Source organism: Zea mays, chromosome 5 (assembly GCF_902167145.1).
Source record: "Zea mays cultivar B73 chromosome 5, Zm-B73-REFERENCE-NAM-5.0, whole genome shotgun sequence".
In the NCBI taxonomy this organism is placed as follows: Eukaryota; Viridiplantae; Streptophyta; class Magnoliopsida; order Poales; family Poaceae; genus Zea; species Zea mays.
Genome location: NC_050100.1, coordinates 114,902,831 through 114,922,629, shown reverse-complemented (window position 1 = coordinate 114,922,629; position 19,799 = coordinate 114,902,831). Strand labels below are relative to the sequence as shown.

Below are 19,799 nucleotides of genomic sequence, written 5' to 3'. Positions count from 1 at the left end.
GTGGGAACCAAGTGGGTGTTCCGCAACAAACAGGACGAGCACGGGGTGGTGACGAGGAACAAGGCTCGACTTGTGGCAAAAGGTTATGCCCAAGTCGCAGGTTTGGACTTTGAGGAGACCTTTGCTCCTGTGGCTAGGCTAGAGTCCATTCGTATTTTGCTAGCATATGCCGCTCACCATTCTTTCAGGTTGTACCAAATGGATGTGAAGAGCGCTTTCCTCAACGGGCCAATCAAGGAGGAGGTGTACGTGGAGCAACCCCCTGGCTTCGAGGATGAACGGTACCCCGACCATGTGTGTAAGCTCTCTAAGGCGCTCTATGGACTTAAGCAAGCCCCAAGAGCATGGTATGAATGCCTTAGAGACTTTTTAATTGCTAATGCTTTCAAGGTTGGGAAAGCCGATCCAACTCTTTTTACAAAGACATGTGATGGTGATTTGTTTGTGTGCCAAATTTATGTCGATGACATAATATTTGGTTCTACTAACCAAAAGTCTTGTGAAGAGTTTAGCAGGGTGATGACGCAGAAATTCGAGATGTCGATGATGGGCGAGTTGAACTACTTCCTTGGGTTCCAAGTGAAGCAACTCAAGGAAGGCACCTTCATCTCCCAAACGAAGTACACGCAAGATCTGCTAAAGCGGTTTGGGATGAAGGACGCCAAGCCCGCAAAGACGCCAATGGGGACCGACGGACACACCGACCTCAACAAAGGAGGTAAGTCCGTTGATCAAAAAGCATACCGGTCAATGATAGGTTCTTTGCTTTACTTATGTGCTAGTAGACCGGATATTATGCTTAGCGTGTGCATGTGTGCTAGATTTCAATCCGATCCTAAGGAGTGTCACTTAGTGGCGGTGAAGCGAATTCTTAGATATTTGGTTGCTACGCCTTGCTTCGGGCTCTGGTATCCAAAAGGGTCTACCTTTGACTTAGTTGGATACTCAGACTCCGACTATGCTGGATGTAAGGTCGATAGGAAGAGTACATCGGGGACGTGCCAATTCTTAGGAAGGTCCCTGGTGTCATGGAACTCTAAGAAACAAACATCCGTTGCCCTATCCACCGCTGAGGCCGAGTACGTTGCCGCAGGTCAGTGTTGCGCGCAACTACTTTGGATGAGGCAAACTCTCCGGGACTTTGGCTACAATCTGAGCAAAGTCCCACTCCTATGTGACAATGAGAGTGCTATCCGCATGGCGGAGAATCCTGTTGAGCACAGCCGCACAAAGCACATAGACATCCGGCATCACTTTTTGAGAGACCACCAGCAAAAGGGAGATATCGAAGTGTTTCATGTTAGCACCGAGAACCAGCTAGCCGATATCTTCACTAAGCCTCTAGATGAGAAGACCTTTTGCAGGTTGCGTAGTGAGCTAAATGTCTTAGATTCGCGGAACCTGGATTGAATTGTAGCATACATGTAGTTATGCTTTTGATCATGTTCCTTTTTTGCATTATGTTGCTTATTATGGTGCTCAAGTTGTACAAACACTCCCTGGACCTCACAAGTCCGTTGCAAAGTGATGCACATGTTTAGGGGGAGATGTGTTACAACTTGACCCTTTGAGACTAACCTTGTGCTTGAGTTTGATAATTTAGTCTCGAAGGAGGATTGAAAGGGAAAAGGTGGACTTGGACCATGAAAGACTTCCACTGCACTCCGATGAGAGGGTAACTAATTCCAAGTTCATCTCATGAAATCTTATTGCCATTTGCTCTTAATTGAAGACTTTGGTGAGGCAATGAGGTTAAAAGGCCAAGATTGATCCCGTTTTGGTGCTTGATGCCAAAGGGGGAGAAACTAAAGGCCAAAGCGATAAATGGATCAGCTACCACTTGAGAGATTTTGAAAATAGTAGAATAGAGTTTTTGTTGTGTCAAAAGCTTTTATTGTCTCTCTTGTCAAAAGTTGGCTTCTTGTGGGGAGAAGTATTGATTATGGGAAATAGGGGGAGTTTTTGAAATCTTTGATCAATCTCTTTTGGAATGACTCTCTTTATACTTCAACATGTGTGTTTGACTTAGAGATAGAGATTTGAGTTTGATTTGCAAAAACAAACCAAGTGGTGGCAAAGGATGATCCATATATGCCAAAATTGAATAAAACCAATTTGAGTTTTTATTTAAAGTGATTTTGCACTTGTTCTAGTTGCTTTATATTGTGTTGGCATAAATCACCAAAAAGGGGGAGATTGAAAGGGAAATGTGCCTTTGGGCCATTTCTAAGTATTTTGGTGATTGAGTGCAAACACAAGTGCTTAAATGTGAAAATATGCCCAAGGATGATCAAAGTGCAAATCACAAGTTAAGGTATGTTTCTAAGCCTTAGTACATTGGTTTTGTGTACTAATATAATTGTCTAAGTGTTAGAAACAGATAGAAGAAGAGAAGAGAAGACTTGGCTGTGTACAGCCAAGGGGCTGCTTCGGTCTGGGGCACCGGACTGTCCGGTGGTGCACCGGACAGTGTCCGGTGGTGCACCGGACAGTGTCCGGTGCGCCAGGCTGCCTCGGCCGAAGAGGCCGCTCTCGGGTTTTTCTCCGGCGACTTCGGCTAAAATTCACCGGACTGTCCGGTGTGCACCGGACTGTCCGGTGAGCCAACGGTCGGCCGGGCCAACGGTCGGCCGCGCGATCGGCGCGCGACACGTGGCCGAGCCAACGGTCGGAAGGAAGCACCGGACTGTCCGGTGTGCACCGGACTGTCCGGTGCGCCAGATCTGCAACGGTCGGCAACGGTCGGCTTCGCCATTTAAGGAAACAAATCGGGCACCGGACAGTGTCCGGTGTGCACCGGACTGTCCGGTGCGCCACGAGACAGAAGGCAAAGATGGCCTTCCAGATTTGTTCCCAACGGCTCCTAGCTGCCTTGGGGCTATAAAAGGGACCCCTTGGCGCATGGAGGAGGACACCAAGCATTCCTACAACTCTTCTAAGCACCAAGACATCAATCTCACGCATTCGTTTCATTGTGATAGCATATAGAGCTCTTGTGGAGTTGTGAACTCTTTGTGTTGCGTTGCGAGCTCTTGTTGCGACTTGTGTGCGTGTTGTTGCTCTGATTTTCGAGTCTTGTGTGCGTTGCTCATTCCCACCTTACTCCGTATTTCTTTGTGAACTCAATTGTAAGGGCGAGAGACTCCAAGTTGTGGAGATTCCTCGCAAACGGGAAAAGATCAAAGGAAAGAAAAACACCGTGGTATTCAAGTTGATCATTGGATCACTTGAGAGGAGTTGAGTGCAACTCTCGTCCGTTGGGACGCCACAACGTGGAGTAGGCAAGTTTTGTACTTGGCCGAACCACGGGATAACCACCGTGTCAACTCTGTGATTGCTTTCTTGTGGTTATCGTGTTTTGAGTTCTCTCTAGCCACTTGGCCATACTTGTGCTAACCCTTAACAAGTTTTTGTGGCTTAAGTTTTGAACTTTTACAGGATCACCTATTCACCCCCCCCCCTCTAGGTGCTCTCAAAGGATCGTTCGGTCGTTCATTCGATTGTTCGTCCACCTGTTCATAGTTTGTTTGTTCGTTCGTCTGTTCATTCAATCGTGTCATTTGTGTCACACCCGGATATAAGGGACAAAGCCGGGTGCATCTCATACATGCGCCAAAGAAGACAACACATATAATAACAGTGTATAATGTCACAATTTAATCAGAGTACTTATTACATATCGGAAGTCTTACAAAATAAATTATAAATATGGATCAAACTAAAATCCATCCTTGGCGCCAGAAAGTCAACTGGGAGACGCCACCTAGATCGAATCGAACTCCTCGTTGTGTGGCTCCTCTTGAACCACCTATTCTTTTCCTGTGGCGGGTGTGAGACAGCAAGGGTGAGCTCACACATCTTCATCGCTCAACAAGTTGTGGGGAATAATGTGGCATGAACTCACCAAAGGTGGGAGTTCATGTGATGTGCAAAGCTGATCAACAGTAAGGGTTAAAACTGAGCATTGCTTTTAATAAGTTGGTCAAATTTTATTAGCAGTTACTAAGTGTAAGTAAATACCAAACCATAATAAATAATAATAGAACAAAAATTAATAATAATCCCATGCAATGCAAATGACAACTTGAATTTAAGTTCCATAAATTAATCATGCGAGAGTCCTGAGCTGCTCATGACCGTGAGCTCGGCTAGTATACCAGTTTTACACTCTGCAGAGGTTGTACCCTGTACCCACAAGTCGTGTATCCCATGCCGCCATGGTTTGCAAAGCCCTTAGACACTACCGAGGTGAATGGCTAGGGATCCACTATGAGGCCTTTACAAAGTTCCACTAGCTTCCGAAAACCCGCTACAGTTTATGGGAAGAGCACTTGCAAGAATCCCCCATCTAACCGCCATCACAGCAAAATCAACCCGAGAACCTCCTTGCATGAAACTCCCCTACTGCCCTTGCCCCTTTCGGGTAAGGTAGTCTTCCACTAGCTTTCCTAATTAGTTAGCCAAGGGCGTCCCATTCCACCCTTGTGGTGGCACGTATTTCTCAAGTTAAGCTCCATGTTCCAATTAAAAATATAATGGTATTGACATGAACATAAGTAAAATAACAAAATAATTGGAACATGGATATAATGAAATATTAACCCAAAACCATATAAAGCAATAGCAAAAACTACCCAAGTGATTCAGGAGTAACAAGGTAAAAGATAATCAGACTAGGGTGACCTATTGGGTCCCATCAAATTAAACCTATGCATTGAATAATGATAATAAAGAATATTATTGGGTAACAAAAGTGGATCAAGGGCACAACATGCCTGGCACTTGAGATTCCAGTTACCAAGATGATTTTTCAGATCCTCGTGACCGCACTGCTAGTCGTAGCAATACAAGCAGACATGATATAGACAAAATTAACATCACACCAAACATAAGATCATACTGCATAATAATGATCTACGCGTTGCTACGAGATCGTGGGAACGAGAACCAATAAAATCGGAGTTATGCTTTTATAGAGGACTTATGTGATTAAAATATTAAACTATATTATAAATTGGTTAATATAAATCATATAAGAGGTTATTCAATAAATAATTATCTCAACTTTAATCTAAGTTATAAATTTACCATAAATTATATTTTGGTGGATAATGATGAGCACATTAACAAGACTAACCAACGTAAGTTAATTAGAGATCTAATCATAAAATAATGAGACATGGTATAATAAATGTTGTTACTACGTAGTAAGTACTTGTATGAGACTAACGCAACTAGAATGAGTCAATTCGGATTTAAAACGAAGGAGTTATGATTTTCTTAAGATTCTATGTGTCTGGCATAGGATTAATTAGGAAATCAATTTTATCACTGTTTTCATGTCAAAACAGAGACACTAAGTATTAAACAGTATTAATACAAAATTATAGAAACTGGAATGGATTAAAAAGGAGCTAGTATGATTTTTCTATGAATTATACAAGTTCCTACAATTATTTTTGCATTACAAATCATTTTGTAAATGGTTTTATAAGTGTTATTCACTAACTGGACTGTGCACTAATTTCAGAGAAGCTTAGGGGCTCTGGTGCAAACCTTCCTAAGACAGAGAGCGCCCCCTACGCGGACAACGGGTTAATTCATGGGGACCACAGGGGTTCAATTGCAAGATCACCCGGCCGAAGGGTTATGATCTAACATGGGTCGTCTGATCTTAAATGGGTGGCTCGGATTAGACCGGGACTCCACTAAACGGGTATGCAGCAGTCACCGTTGGATAAAGATCCAACGACGTGGGTTTTATTAAGGCATGATCCGATCCAAACCATCGGATCGCCGATCAACGCCTAAGATCAAAACAACGAATGGGTACACTCAGTAATCTAATCCTGCACGTATGTGATCAGATCAACGGTCACAAACCACCCAGCGAAACTTTATGTCATCATCTAATCACTACCGTCCATATCTAGATCAACGGTCCACACGCTTCTTCCCCAAACCGACACGGCTGAGCGACCGAACAGCACTCCACGGCGGAACAATCCCGTCGGCGCTCGTTGACCCAGCGCCCAACGATGTCTGATCCCGCGACCGATGGCTATAAACACAGCCCGGCGCAAGGTGAATCAGACGAGACCCCCAATTTAATGATTGAATGATGGTTCTACCCTACCCACGCGCGACGCGGCGCAACGGAACCAGAGAGCTCCGACGAGCAATTCTAGAACCGGCCGAGGTCTAATTCCCACCCCCGCGGCACGTTACATTTCAAGGAGTGGTCAACAAAGATGACATACATGATCATACCAGCGATGGTGCGGCGATGAAGCCAATCCCCTGCGCGGGGTGGAGTCGAGGTGACGCCGAACTTCCAGTAAGAAATTCCTAGGTCCCAGTTGACGCTCCGACCCAAAAAATCCTACCCGCGCCCCCAGGGTGATACGACAAACACCAGACGATCCTATCACATCGGTTTCTATCGTGGTCAGGGGCTGGTGGTGGGGTGGCTCGCAGTTCCGATTCTAGGCTTTAATGGCGGCACGACACAGTGGTGTTTTATACCCTGGAGAGAGTCCAAAGAGGAGAAGAGAGAAACACTAGGGATCCCGAGAAGCCCGCTCAGAGACCCGCTCGATCTGGCCCAGACGCAGCGTTTGTTGACGCGAATACCGCGAGGATCCACGCGACGATTTCGGTGCTGGAGGTTGAAGGTAGCCCTGACGCCACGGACCCACCGGCAGAAGCTCCCTTGCGGAAGGGAGCTGGCTAGCGCGCCCACGGTCTGATAAATGGGCCCACGTGCAATGATAGCAATGCCCACAGTGAGGTGTGCGCTAGTGCATCCAAGTGGGGCCCGATCGGCAGGAGCGCGGTGCGCGTGCGGCTAGATGCGATGTTGGACTGGCGCGGGAGAAGCAAATGGGCCGACCAGGTGAGATTTGGCCCAATCATTGTTTTCCTTTTCCTTTTTATCTTTTTATTTTTTGCTTTCCATTTTCTTTTCCCTATTTCATTTATTTTCAAGTTCCATTTTCAGAATTCGGATTTTAAATTTTGCACCCAACATACAACACTCCAAAATATCCAATATGGTGCAAAATTATGTTTTATTTATTATCCTATTTAGACAAACACTTAAAATATGCAATCTACACAAAATAGTAATTAGGTATTTTTAAAAATCACTTCTAGTGTATAAAGTTTTGTAGAGAGTCCTTGTAAATACATTTTTAGGAAAACTAACATCATTTAGGGATACTTCTATTTAAATTGTTTTTTACACTATTTTTATTTTTAAGAGATGTAACCCTAAAGCTAACATAAATCATATTAAAGGATATTTTAATCTCTTTTTTTCCTTTGAAGAATTTCTAACGAATTCTACCCACCAAATTTTGAGGTGTTACAAATCCTACCCCCTTAACGGAAATCTCGTCTTCGAGGTTTGTAAGAGTCTGCATAATCATGTTATCTCAAACAAATGCACAGACAAAATCTCAGCATGATGCATAATTTTATTAGCAACACATACGGTCAATTAGACCTTATTATTATTCTCAATATAGTAAAATACTAGCTACTAACTAAGGTAACACTTAGATCTTATAAATAGTAGTATATATATATATATTTATGTAGCTTGGTGGAGATGGTGGTGGTGGTGGAGGTAGTGGAAGATTGGGAGATCATAGGTATCCAACTACTATTTATGTGGGATATAAACTGAACAGGTTGAGGTAAGAAAGATTATGGCAAGGAAAAGACTTTATCTAAAATGTTTAGGTCCTGATTCATCTCGAGATTCGCTTTGACTGTTATACCCTTCCTTGTCGATGTTGATCTTTTCTACTCAAAATAGTAATTAGGTATTTTAGAAAATCACTTCTAGTGTATAAAGTTTTGTAGAGAGTCCTTGTAAATACATTTTTAGGAAAACTAACATCATTTAGGGATACTTCTATTTAAATTGTTTTTTACACTATTTTTATTTTTAAGAGATGTAACCCTAAAGCTAACATAAATCATATTAAAGGATATTTTAATCTCCTTTTTCCTTTAAAGAATTTCTAACGAATTCTACCCACAAAATTTTAAGGTGTTACAATTTGATTGTTCATGGTTCGTTCGTTCGATCGTTCTATCGTTCGTCTGTTCGTTCGTCCAAATAATCATTGTGAAGCCGTTATGCTGCCGAAATTCTGATCGTTCGTTCATCGTTCGTTCATATGAACTATTCATTCTTCATAGTCCGTTCATAGTCACTATTCACCGTTCATTGGATCGTTCATAATCCCTATTCATCATTCATTGTTTGTTCATACGAACTATTCATCGTTCATCGTTCATTCATAGTCACTATTCATCGTCCATCAGATGGTTGATAATCATTATTCATCGTTCGTTCATACGAACTATTCATCGTTCATCGTTCGTTCATACAAACTATTCACCGTTTATCGGATCGTTCATAGTCATTATTCATCGTTCATCGGATCATTCATTCTACTATTCATCGTTACTATTCATCGATCATCCGATCACCTAAGACCTGCCAGACCAATATTTCAGTCATATGGACTCTGGTGATTGTGATTTTCCTTCCAGTAACAACTTCCTATCTAGTCATCCATCTCAGATTTCTCTAAGTTGAGCACGCTTAACTTTGAGATTCATTCGAACCAGGCTTCCAAAAAGAAAGGCGAACCATGTTTGTATGGATACGCCGTCAATCCTATAAAACCTGGCCCAAGATACCACAACCCACTCGGACCATAATACCCCAATGTTCTAGCTATCTGGGTCCCGCCTTACTTTTGTCGCATGTGACACAGTAGGTAGGAACAGTTGCCACCAACATAAACCTCTGCTCATGAATAGCCCAGAAATAATTCCTGGCACTCCACTAAAAAATACATACATTTGTATTTTCATTTTCCAAATATCTCTAAATATTCAAATTCTTGAATATTCTAGGAATATTCGTTTTCCCTTTTCTTTTTATTCCTATGATTATAAAATCCAAAACTCCTCCATCCAAGCTCAGATTTCAGTAATTCTTGTTTCTAAATTCTTATTAATTATTCCCTATCCAATCATGCCATCCCTTGAGCATGGTTCATATTCCAAAAAACTCCAAAAATGCTCTTGTCCCATTTTCTTGCCTATAATTTACTTGTTTAGACTGAGTCAGACAATTCCTTCGCCACTATTCCCATAAACAGTGAACTCTACCGTACTAAACCACATGTACCTAGCTATAAATACACCTAGTTACCATCTCACTCTCCCACACCCTCAACCAAGGCAAACCTCCACCCACTCAGTTACACCGCTCTGCCGGCTACGCGCCTAGTGTCACTTCGCCTACAATCCACCCTTCTCGTAAGCATCTCCACTCCACCACTAGTAATATCTCAACACCACATGACAAAGATTCTTTTCAAGACTCTACACATTCATATATCGCCATTCTGACTACTATACTAAATATTTGTTGATATACTTGCTGGTTTGTATGTTTGCTTGTTTATGCTGCATAGTTATCGGAGCATTCGTGTTGTCTCGTGAAGGTCAGTTCTACCAGTCTACGCCAGACAGTGGAGCCAGAAGCCAGTTCCGCGAGCTCTCACCCTTTCACCGGTTGAAGCACAACAAGCTCACTCGATCCCCTTGATGCATAAATTACCTATGTTTTTCAAACACAACCCTCAGCCTGTTATTTTATGCATTATATGATTTTGCTGCTAAGATACATTTAAATATGGCCACCCAGCCTTAGAACTTTGTCGCGATTCATCTTTATACTCCTTGACATTTTTGTTACAAAATGATTTGAGAAAAGGTGTGAGTTTTTCAAAATAAAATGTTTTCCAAAATGGGTATGATGAAGGGTTATCACCCTTATCACCTTTGAGTGGGATGATCAGGGACTCCCTCGTTTGGGAGGGCCTTAAGGTGATGGCTCAGCTGGGATCGGTGTGAGCATGAAGGATTGTCCCTCTCACATAAGGGTCGGTTTGTCATCACTCCTTACCTATACTCTTATCAAGTACAACCACTCGAGACTGTGTGGGTAGTCGCTTGATCCGAACTTGCACAGTCTGTGCCCTAGGGTTATGTCACACCCGGTTCTGGGGGCAAAACCGAATGCAAAGCATATGTGTGCCAAGATCCATTTTCCACACATATGTTGATGTCACAAGTGTAATATATCAAAAGACAATGCAATAAAGGCATAAAGAGAGTAGAATAACTTTATTACATCATCCAGACATAAGTATCTTAAACAGTATCATCAAAGTATAGCAGAAATAACATGAGTAATCTCCCACAGGAAGATGACCGGCGCATCGTTAGACTCAGTTTTCATCAAAATCTTCATCAATGTCTTCTTCATCACCCTCTGATCAAAATATTAGCAAGGGTGAGCTCACTTATGGTCGGGGCTCAGCAAGTGTGGGAAATTATGCAAGTTTAACATGGTAAGGCTAAGGTTAAGTGGTAAGCATTTTAGTTGGTCAATATTTTATTAGCAACACCTGTCTTACTAATAAGTGTGTCCCAAATATCCCAATTAATCAAAGGCATAAGATTATATCAAAAACACTTAAGTGAAATCACTTAAGCAAACCATTTGTGAATCATCAGATCACGATTTATTCTCCATCTTTATGTTCAATTATCATGTGAGGGTCGAGGTTGCTCTTAACCATGAGCACGACTGACATATCAGTTTCACACTCTGCAGAGGTGGTACAACTTTACCCACAAGCCGTGTATCCCATCTAGCCTGGGTTGTACGAACCCTTAAACACTGCCGAGGTGAATGGCTAGGGATCCACTATGAGGTTTTCACAAAATACACTTAATAGAAAGCAACCTGCTAAGGTTTCTAAGTCGGTGTGGAGGCCCTCTAGGTGAGGTACCTTAGCCAAGAACACGTCCCCATGTTAACGTGAGCTGCCACCACTGCCGATCCCCCTCTTGCCCATATTTCAGGTAAGGTTGCTAGGTACTAAGCACATTAAGCTAATTACCAAAGCCAGAGCCATAATAGCACTCGTGGTTGCACTGTTATCCTAGGTGGTCACTCCATGTTCCATCTAATATGAAATAATCTTGTATAACCATCGGGTTAATATCATAATACAAGTTTCATTTCCAGAACAATAGTATCATTAAAGAGTGACATCATAATTATCAAATTGAGCGGTAGCACAAATTGCTAAGCATAGTATTTATCCCTGGGTAATTAAGGAATAAGATTGGTATTTCTATGAAAACCTATTTAGGCAAATCCCATCAAATTATGCAAATATTCAAAAAAGTAAACATTATTATATGTATTATTTGGGTACAAACAGAAAATGCAGAGGGAGAATCCACTTTCCTTGCTCGAACGTGTCCTATGGTTCATCCTCAAACAAATTCAGATCCTCTACCACACAATCAGCTTCTAATAACATACATATAAATATGTTATTATCAATTATTTACAAAAACTAAGATATGGACCTAAATATATTTTTATGCATAAGGAAATAAATGGGGATTATTATCTTTATTCCTACATGATCCATAATTCTTAAGGGAAAATATATAATTTATTAATTTTAATTAAAAAGGACATGAGCAATAGTTATGTATTTTCATCATTTTTTTGAAAGCTCTACGCAATGTACGTATATATATCGAACTTGAATATGAAACTAAATTGTATTTTATGAACAAAGATACCTAACTAAATAAATGACTATCTTGTATTTTTGGTTACAAAAATGTAGGGGTTACATTTCTTTTTAATTTCTTATTTAGAAAGCTACACATAAACCAATTATAAAAACCATAATTCACTTTTAAGTTAAGAAAACATGTAAATTGTTGCAAATACTAGTATAACATATTTTGCTTAAACATATGAAATTAATAATACCATAATCAAATTATTTGCACTCTAATTAATTATTTTATTAATAAAAAATCATCACATGTGATAGCTATTATATTATACGTAGCCGATGAGAGGTAGAATGAATGAATGCTTTATTCCACCTTGGATTGAGTAGAGAGATTTGGCGCAGGACGTTTGACGGCGAAGAACGGAGTGAGCAGCACGCGCCGAGGACACGTACGTCGGCGAGTTAGCATCGTGGGCCAAACTCCAGCAGAACAGACGATAGTGAGAAGAGGCGTTCGCTGCCACAAATAAGCAGGGCCTCGGCGAACAGTGTCGCAACGCAGAGCAGCTAGCGGGCGCGGGGAGGGAGTGCGGGAGTGACGGCGAGTTCGTCGCTGGACGGAGCTCTAGCAGCTAGGCAACAACGAGACACAGAGTAGATGCGTCGGAGAGCGCGGCAACAAAGCAGTGAGCGGGGGAGAAGAATGAGCAGGGGCGAGGAGGGAGTTCGGCCGGACGATCCTTTTATAGCCGGAGGGGGATGAGGAAACATGAATGCCCATTGAACGACACCTTCAATCCTCCATCAATGGTGGTCTTCAACCGTGGAATTACGCTGCAACGAGCGCGAGAAAGGGAAATGGTCGGGTACATCGTGATCCAGGCATGAGCTGGGAAGTGCGGGAGTGGCGTGGCGCGGGCACGTGCGTGCGACGAGATGAATGCGCAGGGCGCAAGACGGTGGCGGCTGGGTGCGAGCGATGCAGTAGCTACGTACGAACAAAATCTGATTTGGGATGAAGAGGCACCATACAAGTGGGCCCCATACGCCATCTCTACTACACCTTAAGGCTGGAGCGAGGGCGTCCACCAGCCTCACCGTGCCCCCGCTCCAGCCCCCGCGCCGCGCCGTCTTCCTTTCTGCAATCTCGCCCCGGCCCACGCCGTCTTCCTACCCTGGATCCCGCCCCCGCCCACGACTCCTAGCGCGTGTCCCGGTCTGCCTTGACCCGACATCATCGCGCGCGCCCACAATCCTCACCAACCTCGCTCCCGATCTGCCTCGAGCCAACATCATGGCGTACCCCATCCCCTCGCGTCCACTCCATTGCGATGCTAGCCCAAGCTCCAAGGAAGGTGCGCCCGAAATCCCTGCATCCCACGCCGACCCCGCGCTCCCATCCCATCCCCGCGCTCCAAGGTCCTAGCGTCCTAGTGCTCCTGCACGGCTTCGACCCCTAGGCAAAGCGACAGTGGTGGTGCCAGGTCTGCTCAAGACCGACACTGACGACCAAGCCTGGCTCGTTCGTGCCGGCGCGAGCGCGTCGAGGACACATCATGCTTCTGCGCTTCCCTCGCTCTCGTGCCTCCCACACCGTAACAGCCGCCTCCGCGTCCCTCGCCACGCCCCAACCCCCAAATCCCTACACCATCGTTTGCTCCCCACCCTTCTCGCTGCCACGCACGCCCAGAGAGCCATCGACGACGGCTATCTTGGTCTGCGTCCCCACGTTTGTGGGCAGGCGGAGATCTGGATCTGCTCTCATCCGCTTCGCCACTCAGCGGGCTCGGCGCAGCAGAAGAAGAACAAGCAGCTCGCCGTCGAGTAAGGACACGCGTCCCGTCCGTGTCCGCACCGCCTTTTTGCCCTCGCATCAGCGTTGCGTCTCCAATGAACGTGTGTGTCACCGGGGAGAGGCGAGGGCAGGCGGTGGTGGCGATGCCGATTGCGTCCATCGACGTGCGCTTGGTGGGGATTGCCTCCTCCATTTGCACAAACTTTCAAAGCATTTTGACCCACCTTCCTTCAATCAAGCGATCCCTTCCCTGCCGATCACTTCCTGGCCAGTACCATGGCATTGGGTCGAGCTCAGCTTCCTCCATGCCAACCTACAACAGCAGCAGCAGGCGCCGGGTCTTAAGACCTGAAAAGGAGGCGGCGCGGATCTGCAGTCAGTAGTATCTTGTGCGACACCACTGCTTGTGGCCGGCGGGGCAACGACAAACACCAAGCCGAAGTGGTCCGCTCTCGAAGAAAGGTAGGCTGTAGTGCGACATCTGCTCTGCCACGTTTCTGCTGTGGTGGTGCCGTGGTGGTGTGACTAATCATCAGAGATAAGTAGCAAACCGTCAACCACCAGGGAGACGAGCCAGGCAAGTTTATTTTCATCTCGCTATCTCCCTGATATTGGTGTCTAGATTGAAGATTATGCATCAGCGACAAGTAACGACCGCCCGGAAAGAGAGCCGGAAAAAAGGCAGGAAATCGCCACCGCTCGCCCCTATTTGAGCAGCCGCTTGTTCCTTCCGCGTCCTCGCTGCTCCTCAATTCAATTGGCTCCGTGCCGACCTCCAGGTCAGGCGACCTTTCCTCCTCTTCAGATCGCTGTATTTATTTTTTGTTCCCTACCCCAGCACCTAGCCCGGAATCTGCAACCTCGCCAGCGGTTGCTGGGGGTTCTTCCCCTTGTTCGATCGGTTGGTTGCTTGACTGATTGGCCCGCTTCCTTTGTTACTGGTTAACCGAAATTCACTCGATTTTTTTTAAAAAAATCTGAAGCTCTATATTGTATGTCATAGTATATTTTTTCCCATGGTAGGTTGAGAAGGAAAGCATCGCGAGTTCGCCATACGGATGGGTTCTAAAGCGCCTTTCTGTCTCACGCTCCTCTTGCTGCTCGCCGCAGCCTGTGGACCTGCTGCACATGCCACAATGCTGGTAACAGATTGTGTTATGTTCTCATCAGTCATCACTCTGGATTTGCACCGTTGAGTTGATTTACCCACTTAGGCTGTCGATTTGCACTGTAGATTACACCGTTTGCATTGTGAGAAATAGGGGATAGATATGATAGCTACTGCAGAGTGGAGACAGCCTTGCTGAAAAACCATAATCACCATCGGTCGTATTAGATATTTATAGGGCAATTATCAACACGAGTACCACCTCTCCTCTGAAACTCTGGGACTCCGGTCATATCAGCACCATTGAGTTGATTTACCCACTTAGGCTGGGATTTGCACTGATAAGGGATAAGAAAGGATAGCTGCTGCAGAGTAGAGACAACTTTGCTGCGAAACCATAATCACTATCGGTCGTATTAGATATTTATAGGGTACTTATCAACACGAGTACCAAACAAGCTGAAAATGAGCATGTTTATTTTCAGCTCTAGGTTTTATGCTCAATTTGTTTTTCAGGCATGCAACATCGAGGTTACTTTGTTTGTTGGATGAATTCAGTACGGTAAGGGCATTCTAACTGAAGGTGAGAGTAGGACCACATGGAATCTAAGTCCTTTCTGTTTATCCTCAACATGGCTGAAGATTACATTCATGTTTTCTTCTTTCCTGATTATTTGTAGATGGCATTGGTCTGCTTGGAGGTACTTCCAGTCATTTTGCAAACTATGATCCCCCCATATGGTTAGATAGTTATTTTTGGCAAATGTTATTTTAGAAATTCAATTTGATAGGTTTGCCAGTCTGGTCTTGTGGGCTTCCTTCAATCACTTTGAATTTGTGAACTTCATTGCATGATTTGCTTAGCTCAAAGTTTTTGCAGTCTAATTATTCTTATATTTTCCTCCTGATTCTTTTTAGTTCATTTAGTAAATTGATGTTGTTTTTTGCTTAAGTGGAGAATTGAGCCGTGATGTAAAAAATAGCTTAGGCTAGAAAGGCACATTTTAGAAATTGATAGTACTGTCGGACTGTAATGTGTATGAATAGGAAAAAGTTATCACGTTACTTTATCAAATCTTATCATTTTTCTCCTATTCCTTCATGTCTATGACGTTTGCCAAATTATGAATGGGGATTCTGGTTGAATTCGAAACAATAAACTAAGTCTTAGGACGTCCGTTTTTTTCCTTCTGTTTTGTATGGTGGACTGGTAGATGGTCAAATTCTGCCAAATTTTCAACCTCAAAGCCTTTGAAACGGACATTCTTTCCTCTGAGTGCAACAGTCTAGATCAAAGATTGATAATTAGAACAACTTTTATCCTGTACCATCTCGTCCACACCCTCATGCTGCTTGGGGCACCCATCACCAAGAGCCCCAATGTTGTGCAGCGTAAACTCTGTGCCCAGAGGCAACACACACCATACCCAAGCGACGATGGCGGTTATGACTGTATGACGAGGCTCACCCGCCACCGTTCCTTGGACCGGCTTGGGGAGCGATCTGGAAGGATTGTTTATGCAAAACTGATTTGCTGTGCAGGGCTCCTAATTCTACATGTTGATGACATGTCTTTTGCACAATATTAATTTTCGTGATGGTATATCATTTGACAGAAGTTGAGGCTACTGAAAGATTCTCTGTTTTCTAAAGCTTAGACAACCATAAAGAACTACGGGTTTATGCAATATGTACTAAGTGAAGGTATATATTAACCAGGTTTCTATTTCATGAACAGAACTAATTATTGGGCTTCCTAGAGTTGATTCTGTAGATAAACCCCCCATATCTGTATTGTTAACTTTTTAAAATTTGTATCGTGGTAGATTGATAGTGACCCTAAAGCTTGCGGTCTCATCCTTCAAATTGTGGTCATAAGGACATCATCGATTTTTTAAACTTATCAAGAACATATGAATTCAAAATGGGGCAGTTCTCAGTGTGCAGAAGGCGAGCTCGTCCTCTTCCTTAATGAGGTTCTTAAGAGTGTTTCCTCAGCTGTATTGGTTACCCTTACTACTTTGGATTTTGGAAACAGTCCGAGACCCTTATTAGTTAACAATATCATAGTTGTTGCAAAGATACTCTACTTTTTTTCATCATCTCTTCTTTACCATTCATATCTCCCAGTTGTTGCAAGGGAAAATTAACCCCAGTAATTCTTTCTTGAGGGGTAGAACAGGAGTGTCGTTCTCAGATTCAATGATTATCAAACAACATGTACTAATTATATTTTAGCAAGCTGGCAGTTGATGTGATTCTCTATGTTTACATTTTGTCAAATTAACGACAAGAGGGTTAAGTTTTAGAAGCAACTACCCTGCACTGGTTAATAATATCTGTGAGGACCCAAGTTGGTCCCAGTCCTCTTCGATTGGTGCTCTGTCCCTGTGATTTGAGGAAAGTTTCAGTACAACACATTGTATTTTGATTAGTGAATGAAGCATTTAGACGATATTGTTGCAGGTGTGCATTCTCTTTCTTACATTTGATTTAAGCTTTCTTATTTGAGCTTTATGATACTATGTACTCAATACTTGTGCTCTTCTAAGATAGGTTGAGCAGATAGTGGTTGAAAGGTCTGAAGGTTGACATTGTGGATATTTTTGCTATCTTGCATGGATTCCCAGACAATGTGAGGACGAACCAGAAGGGCGAGTTCTGGGTGGCGATCCACTGTCGGAGAAGTATGTATCCTCGGCTAATGAGCTGCCATGTCAAGCTGAGGAAGTTTTTGCTCAGCTTCCCAATCCCTGCCAAGTACCACTACCTGATGCATATCGATAGCAAGCTCTACGCGTTGATCATCAGGGACAGCCCGATGGCCAGATGCTTCACATCATGGAGGACGGCAAGGGAGAGGTGGTGAGAGTTATCATCGAAGTGGAGGGTCCGTCTGATGCCATTCATCGTTGTCTTTGACCTCGTGAAGGCGTCTTAGCCACTTCAATTTGATTGGAAATATTGTTGTTTTAAGATACGGGTCCATGGTTAATGTTGTACGCTTCTCTGCTTCTCTGAGAAGACCTGTCATTTTAATAATTTGGTTCTGGAGCAACCTGGAGCTGTATATTGATCTAGCTTCTTTTAGTAACAAATGTAAGTTGCTCACATTTTCTTTAGATCGTCTATAGAACTTTGAACGACCAGCTCGTCCCTTCTAATTTTTATTTGGCCAGCAAACAAAGTTTTTACATAACAACAAATACTTCTCGCGATGATTGTGTCATTGCCACGCACGGGCATAACTTAGTAATCTATTAAGAACCTAACGTGGGCATCTGGTGCTACCACGGTTTCACGCTCTCCATGGTCAGTGTCCGCACAGCGCACACAAAAAATAGTACAGAGCGAGCACTCAAACTCACGCCCCTTTGCTCTAGAAATTTGGGGCTAACCACCAGATCACACGTAACTTAGTGTTTAGCGATAAACAATAATTATATTTGTAGTCTAGGTGTCGCTTCACCTCCTCCCCCACCTCGTGGCAACGCACAGGCATATACCTAGACCACCAGATCACACGTAACTTAGTGTTTAACGATAGACAATAATTATATTTGTAATCTAGGTTTCGCTCTACCTGCTCCCTCACCTCGTGGCAACGCACGACCATATACCTAGTATAGAGAATAAGAGGAGAGAAGCCCCCACGTCATAGCAATATTATGGAAAAGTGGAAATGCTACTGTTGGTTTGGGTTGAGTGGCCAGACATCCGATCTCTTTTTTTTGTTTTTTATATATATTCCTGAAAACCAAAATAATTCTAAAAATAATATTTCACCAAAAAATACCCAATTCCTAGAATAAATATTTTTTAGAAAAAATATATATATTATTCAATAAATTGAACTCCTCGAAGAAGGCAAATTTTAATAAAATCTTTGCCATCTCATAACAAACAAAAATCACGCAAACACTTGGTTAAATTTAAATTTAATTAAAAGATTAGTATTTTTTTATTATCAGTATTTTCTTTATTTCAAAAATAGCATTCCTCTCTAATAGATTTAACTACTAAAGTTCAATTGTTTTAGTTGATGGATGTGTTGTTACAAAACCTACCCCTAAAAAGAATCTCGTCCTCGAGATTTGGGAACTTCTGAAAATAATTGGGAAAATTCTGCTCTGAGTTTATCTTCTCTTTCCCATGTTGCCTCATCTGAATGATGACTCCACTGAACCTTACACATATATTATAACCTTACTCCGAGTAATTCTTCGTGATGTTTCCAAAATTTTAACTGGATACTCTGAATATGTTAAGTCCTCATTAACATTGAGTTCTTCCATGGGTAATTGTTCCTCTGGTACTTTTAAGCATTTCTTAAGTTGTGACACATGAAAAACGTCATGCACGTCCGATAAACTATCATGTAGTTCCAACTGATATGCTACTTCGCCTTTTCTTTCCAAAATTTTGAATGGACCATTGTAGCAGGGAGATAATTTGCCTTTAATCTTAAATCTTTTCATTCCTCTCATTGGTGAAACTTTAAGATATACGAAGTCTCCAACTTCAAAGATCAATTCTCTTCTTCTATTGTCAGCATAGCTTTTCTGTCTCGACTATGCCGTTTTCAAATTCTCTCTAACGATCTGTACTTGCTTTTCTCCTTCTTGAAGAATTTCTGGACCAAATACTTGACTTTCTCTAGTTTGATTCCAATATAGTGGCGTTCTGCATTTCCTTCCATAGAGTGCTTCAAAAGGTGACATCTTTAAACTGGATTGGCTTACTCCAGTTTGATTCCAATATAGTGGCGTTCAACATTTCCTTCCATAGAGTGCTTCAAAAGGTGCCATCTTTAAACTGGATTGGTAACTATTGATATAAGAAAACTATCCATAGGGCAAACTCTTATCCCAACTTCTTCCACGCTTTAAAGAACAAGCTCTTAACATATCTTCTAACACTTGATTTGTTTTTTTTGTTTGTCCATCTGTTCGCGAATGATAGGCTGAGCTGAAGTTTAGCTTGGTATCCATGGACTCATGTAATCTTTTCCAAAAGCGCGAGGTAAATTGAGTTCCTCGGTCTGATACGATCTTCTTTGATACTCCATGCAGACAAACAATCCTCGACATGTATAACTCTGCTAACTGGGCTCCCAGGTAAGTTGTATTCACAGGTATAAAGTGTACCACTTTGGTCAACCTGTCAACTATAACCCATATGGAATCATAGCCGTCACGAGTACGGGGTAATCCAACTACGAAATCCATACTGATTTCTTCCCATTTCCATTCTA

The 19,799-nt window shown here is 42.9% G+C and overlaps 1 pseudogene across 3 annotated transcripts; it reads left to right on the top strand.

The window, feature by feature from the left end:
* Positions 1-13,552: 13,552 nt before the first annotated feature.
* LOC100276161 (strictosidine synthase pseudogene) lies at positions 13,553-17,603 on the top strand (annotated as a pseudogene). 3 transcript variants are annotated; one of them, NR_174981.1, is made up of 5 exons: positions 13,553-14,216; positions 14,461-14,579; positions 15,062-15,128; positions 15,226-15,286; positions 17,176-17,603. The product of NR_174981.1 is annotated as a strictosidine synthase pseudogene, transcript variant 3 (transcript). The 3 variants fall into 3 exon arrangements; NR_159961.2 differs by having other exon boundaries at positions 15,226-17,011; NR_174980.1 differs by having other exon boundaries at positions 15,226-15,246; positions 17,176-17,601.
* The last annotated feature ends 2,196 nt before the right edge of the window (positions 17,604-19,799 follow it).